Source organism: Vicugna pacos, chromosome 11 (assembly GCF_048564905.1).
Source record: "Vicugna pacos chromosome 11, VicPac4, whole genome shotgun sequence".
Classification (NCBI taxonomy): domain Eukaryota; kingdom Metazoa; phylum Chordata; class Mammalia; order Artiodactyla; family Camelidae; genus Vicugna; species Vicugna pacos.
The window spans coordinates 28,255,662-28,262,147 of record NC_132997.1 but is presented as its reverse complement, the minus strand read 5'-3'; the positions used below and the strand labels follow the sequence as shown (position 1 = coordinate 28,262,147).

General features: G+C 46.5%; 1 long non-coding RNA gene across 1 annotated transcript; it reads left to right on the top strand.

Annotated features, from left to right (window-relative positions):
* Positions 1 to 4,473: 4,473 nt before the first annotated feature.
* LOC140699723 (uncharacterized) lies at positions 4,474 to 5,409 on the top strand. The gene is made up of 2 exons (XR_012077970.1): positions 4,474 to 4,555; positions 5,125 to 5,409. It is a non-coding gene; the product is annotated as an uncharacterized lncRNA (long non-coding RNA).
* Positions 5,410 to 6,486: the final 1,077 nt, after the last annotated feature.

The window sequence follows — 6,486 nt, the reverse complement described above, 5'->3', positions numbered from 1 at the left end:
GCTGCAAAGTGCTGAAAGGGAAAAAAAAAAAAACTGTCAACCAAGAATTCTATATCTAGCAAAACTATCTTTCAAAACCAAAAGGTGAAGTCAAGACTTTCCCAGATAAACAAAACCTGAGAGAATTCATTTCTAGGAATACTAAATACTAGAAATACTAAAAGAAAGTTTTTCAGGATAAAAGCAAGTGACTCTAGGCAGTGAATCAAATCCTCCTGAAAAAAAGCAAAAAGTAACCAATAAAGGTGACTATGTAATTATAACAGATAATGTAAGTTCATATTTCTTTTTTCTTCTTTTGACTGATTTAAAAAGCAATTGCATAGAGACTATGTGTATAACCTATAGTTAAAGCTATGATATATAGAAGTGTAATATACTTGAAAATAGCATCCCAAAGGAGGGGAGTAGGAACAAAGTTGTGCTGGAGTAAGGAAATGACACCGTATGGTAAAGCAAGCCCTCAAGATCAAATGAAGAGAAACAGAAATTGTTTTTAAAAAAAGTTAATATAATCAACTCCATAAATACATACTTTGTACTTGCTTTCTTTTCTCAGTTTCTCTAAAAGGCATTAAGTTATATAAAGTAATAATTATAACAATGTATTATTAGGTTTGCAGCGTTTATAAATGCAACAATAGTAATACAGAGAGGGGAATGAGGAAACGGACCTACGTGGGAGCAATGTTTCTATATCCCCCAGGTATTAAGCTACTTAATAATACTTAGTGAATCTGAAATACATTCTGATAAATGAGGAAGTATATGGTAGGCCCTAGGGCAACCAGTAAGGAAAAAGCTCAAAAAAAATCATTAAAGGAATTACCATGGTACAGTAGACAATATTCACTTAATGAAAAAAACAAAGCTCAGGTCAAAGTTTACCTGTCTTATGAGCCCTTTGCTGAGAGCTCCTCGATCACCAATTTAAACTCGCCATTTCCTCCAGGGTATCTGCTTCTACTGTGTCTGCTCCTATCCCAGGATCCTTAACAGTCCACTGTCTTTTCTCCTTTGTTTCCCCACAAGACTGAAAGCCCCTCAGATATGAGGACATTGTTGAATCCCTGCTGTGCAATACAGTATCTCACAGTCAGTATTTGATAAATGGTGAATCAATAAATGTTAAATAAATTGAATCTCTAGCATATGATCAGATGAGGAAACAGAGCCACAGTGATATTGCTCCAGGTAGACCCTGGAAAACAAGAATGGAGGTTGCTGGATGTCCAGTCCTTGGCTACAAGACATGGGTCCCAACACCAACCACCATGTTGACTTTGCTACAACAGGGCATTGCCAAGTTGTGTAGAATTGCAAATGGTTGGAGAGCCTCCCCACCCAGCCCATCCCTGCTGTGCCTGGCTGGTCCTCCTCCTCTTCACACACTCAGAGCAGAGAAACCATAGAAACAGCGAGGGAGGGAAGATCCCAGTGATGGGCTCCCTTACTCCCAAGCTGCTTCCTTCCTTTCCTGAGCACCCCAGCTGCACTCACTCCCAGGATTTTACAAGTCTTGGGGCTGGTACAGATGCTCCTTCTCTCCATCATGCTTTGATCTGGACCACTGCTCTGAGCCTGGTGGAGTTGCCTCAGTGAACTACACACTGAATCAAGACCCTACCTACAAGGTGGCAGGGCCCTCAGAACTCTGATGCCACCTTTGTCACCATGAGGAGTCTGGGTACAGAGTTACTAGTGGACACGCCAAGAAAGCTCTTGGCTTTGAGACAGTGCTGGGCTCCAGACAACAAACTAACTCTGAAATTCTCTGTGCGGGCTTCCCTGTTTAACTGTGAATTCACTGGAAAGGCGCATTGAAATCGATGCTATTTTTAACTCTAATAGTTAGTGATGAAAGAGGTTAAGAGATTGAGGCACTGAGCTTTGCAGCCGCTGGGAGCAAGATTGAAGCAACTTTTCTTGGGGACAGTTTGACAGCACTTATCAGCAGCCTTAAAAATAATCACTTGGATCAAGAAATTCCGCTTATATTTTGTAGTAGCTCATGGTGAAAATGAATATATGTATATTTATGTGTGATTGAAGAATTATACTGTACACCAGAAATTGACACAACATTGTATGCTGACTGTGCCCCAATTAAAAGAAAAAAGAAAGCAATAATCTTAGAGGCAATGATGATTATTTTTTAAAAAATCCACACTTAGGTATTTATCCTAAGGAAATTATCGTGGGTGTACACAAATATTAATTACCAAGAAGTTTACTGCAAAATCAACTTTCTCTTTCTGATTTTTTAGCACAGAGAATTAGCTATGTCTTTTACATTATAGCCATGAAATGATAAAAATCAGTGACTGCAGTCAGCTAAAATTTTGTTGCAGAACAGCATTAAAAAGCAATAATATTAGTTTACAATATAAATGTTAAGTGTTATGAAAACAGTATGTCCCACTTTGGGAATGACACATATTTCTGCAATTTAAAAATGCACTGTTATCACATCTTACTCTTTATGAAATGGGTTCATCTTACCCCTGAAAGTACTTTCTTTTCTCTCTAAAAGGCTATTCATTGGTCAAGTGTGTGTCTTAGAAATGATGGTATCTCAGAATCAAAAAACATCCACGAACGCATATGTCAAAGAACACATGCCAGCATGTTACCTGTAGTTAAGACTGTGATGATGTCTTTTCCTTGTTTTTATTAATCTTTATTTTCTAATTTCTCTGCAATAAGCATATATTGCTGTAGCATCTCAAAAATGACAGTTTGTTACAGTTCGTCATTAAAAAATGAAAACATAAACACATGAAAAGTAAAATAAAAACAGGTGACAGGAAATATCTTCAGGGGCTCCATGGGTAATTGTAGAAGTGACGGTACAAACAGGAAACAGTAGGAATCAAAGGTGGAGTCACAGAGGGTGGGAGAGGCCGTCAAAGACTTCACCAAGGGTGTGGGGACACCTCCAAAGCCAGCCTGCCTGGCCCACCCAGCCTGGTCAGCAGCGAAGGGTCTGGGGGAGAGCACCCTGGAGGTGTGAGGTGGAAGGGAGGCAGGGTAGGCATCATGGGGAAAATTCTCCACGCCGGAAGGTGGGGTTCGAGACTTATCCGGGAAGGAGAGAAGAATTTTGAGTAGAGTCGCAACAAAATGAACAAAGTGAATTCCTTTTAGGGTGGAACAGGAGAACTGTGCGGCTTCCTCACAGCTATGCAGGGCTGGAGCCCATCTCCAGTAAAGAGCTGCTTTCACACGCACACATGCGCGCGCGCACACACACGGGCCCCGCAGTGCTCAGCCTGGACGTGAGACTTGCCGTGGAGCGCGACCACGCACGACCCACACCAAGTTCAGGTAAAGCTTTGAATGTCCCCGAGGGTTTGCAGGGACTCCGGGAGGAGCACTGCCCAGATGGCCAGGCCCCTTCCCCAGGCGTCCCCACACCGACCCCGACCGCCAGCAAAGCCAGGCAGCTGCCCTGCCAACCCCGGGAAGAGAAGGAGTCACGTTACGTGTGAGTTGCTTGTTGCCTCAGTGAAAAGCTGGCTAATATCTTCTCCCGAAAGTCGAATGGAGGAAGGGACACATCATTCACCTGAAAGGTCTAGTCAGTTAAGTTCTGGTTACGCAGAAATTTGCAATGGGTTTCATTAACACCAGTATCAAAGAGGGTAAGTGTCAAACCTCCCCAGGCCGCCCCGCCCACTGCGCGGGTCTCCGCTCACCCGCGGCTCCAGGCGGTGGTCTGTTTTCACAGGCTTGAGACCTTACAGTAGCTTGTTCAGTGTGCCCTCTGAGGTGCCTGTGTCCTTTGACTTCAGGCACTGCTTTGTGTCGCCGTGGCCTCGCGGGGTAAACGTGGGGAGGACGGGGTAGCCCTTCGGTATAGCCCAAGGCCCCTCCACTCAGCACAATCACTCTTACGGGTCTGCCAGGCACTGTGATCGCCACTGGAAACACAAATGTGGGAATGCAAAATCCAGCCCTTTAAAAGGCTATGAATTGGTCAAGAGTGTGGATTTGCATGTTTCTTCCTCAGTTAGTAAATGAGCAGTCATGTCACCCACAGGGCACACATCCTTGGATCTTTGTTGAAAGTGGCCCTTGAGTTTTCTGCCCTTCCCCTGGGCAGGCGTATCAAGGCTGAGTCTACAGCAAAAAGCCTGTCTCCAGCGTCTGGGGACACAAAGCGCCTGCGTGTTTCGTGGACATCTTGGCCACTTCTCCAACCGTGAAATGAGCAAGAGCAACGAATCCCACTCTCCAATCTGTGGTTTGATCCAAGGAACCTCAGCATTTCAAGGCCACTTTGAGGAGGCTAGAGCATCAGATGAAACCCAGGGAAAGGTAGTTGTGAGTGGGGGAGGGTGGGAGAGCGCACGCGCACAACCTTCCACCACCAGCCGTGGGAGGAGACGAGCACAGGGCTCTCACCCCGCCCACCCCGCCCAGCTCAGGGCCCCTCGCGCTGCGCAGACTCACCCCACACAAATAGAAGCAGCATCAGACGCGGGTCAAACCGTCAAGCTGTCATTCTCAGAAAAGCCTTCAGTTTTCTCCACCTCGGTTTCTTATTCCCAGAGTGAGAATCATAGAGGGTTTATGGGAATGTGTGGGGACATCTTTGATTGACACCATTAGTGGGGAGGGGGCTCTGGCCTGTAAGGCAGAGGAGACTGGGAAGCTAAGTATCCTGTGACACAGGTTTCAGTCCCACACACGAGGGACTGTCCAGGTGAGTGGGTGTCCCTTGGTAAGACACTCAGATTAATGGTACGCTGCCTGGCGTTTGATGCTTCGAGGATCATTTCTAATGGAGCATCTTAATAAAACTACCAGAAGGCACCCCTGATGACCCACCACAGGTCTGCTACCTCTGACTCTGCATATACAGGTTAATATTTCCAGACGGTGTCAGCATCATGAATTTATTAACTGCCGACTAGAAATCTGCTCTTCCTTCTTCTCTGCCCTGAACTGGGTCTCTCATGCTTCAAGGGTGCCTACTGGCTCCCCCGTGGAGACTGCAGCCTCGGGGCGCATTGGCCAGGGCCAGCCTCAGCCAGGACCTGACGTCATGGCCCCATGACGTCCACGGAACATGGAGGGGCTTTGTGTCCACAGATGGTTGAAACAAACCTTTTACTGCAGACTCAGCCTTGATACGCCTGCCCAGGGAAAGCACAGAAAACTCAAGGGTCACTTTCAACACAGATCCAAGGACTTGCCCTGTGGAAGAAACAGCTCATTTACTAATTGAGGAAGAAGCATGCAAATCCAATCAGGAAGTAATTGGATTTGAAGGCTTAAAATCTGGGATTGGATGTGGGTACAGGAAATCCTTTCAATTTAAACATCAAGAAAAATAGAGCCTGCAGCTGCAGGAGACAAAGCTACCTACAAACAATGTAATAACAAACAAGCAGAAAAATCAAAGACATTGTCACCTTCGCTTTGCGCTTGGGTGGGGGGCTTTTTACTAGCCTGCTGGGTTTAACTTGCTGCTGGCGACTTTTAGCACTTAGACAAAGTCATTGATCAAAACATCTGTTCACATGTGAATCCAGCTGGTGAGCCAAGAAATTAAGTAAATCTACTGGGAGTCGGGGGTGGAGAGAGACAGAGAGGGAAGGAAAGGGAGGGAAGAGGAAGGGAAAGGAGGACAGAGAGGAGGAGAAAAGGAGAGGGGTGGGGGCAGGGAGCGGGAGTGAGATCAGAGCTCAAATCCATAGGTTCAGGGTTTTCCTAAATTATTAGGCTCCCCCTTTGATGGAGAATAAAAAAAGAGCATCAACTTTACTGAAGATTAAAAACAGTGTTACTGAAGGCAAGTTCGTGTGCCCTGCGCACCATGCAGCCAAACAAACCACATCCCAGTTTGGACGAGAGAAGGCTGATTGCAGGGCTGAGCAAGGAGGACGGGGTGGCTCATGACTAAGAAAACCCTGAACTTCCCAAAGGCTTTCAGCAAAGTGTAGTTAAAGGCCAGGTGAGGCAGGGGGTCGCAGGGTGTGTGATCAGCTCATGCACAGTCTTCTGACTGGTTGATGTGGAGGGAACAGGGCATCAGCACCATCACCCCCAGGAGCCAGCAGGTCTGGGGACCATGTGCTCATGATAATCAAGTAGTTCCTTTCTTCCCTTTGGTGGTTGTTTTCAGCATCTGAGCTCAGGAAATACACATGAGATACTATGATCTGGGTGCTTCAGAGAGGGGCTGCAGCAGAGGACATGGGGGAGGGTCTGACCCTGGAAGCCCCCACAGGGTCCTGCTCAGTTACAACACAGCACCCCCAGCATCTCCTTGCATAAGACAAATGTCTTCCAAGGAGGAGAAGGGGAAAGATAGGTTGACTTGCTCCAGCTCCAGGCTGAGCAGGTTCCTCACTGGGCAAGGCCTCTGGGGTGGGGGGTGGGGAGTAGGGGAAACATGTGTTCTGTCCGCCTAGCCCTTCGGCTCACACCTTCTCCTCCTCCTCCCAATCTCTCCTCCTCCCATGTGCTCCGGCCCTG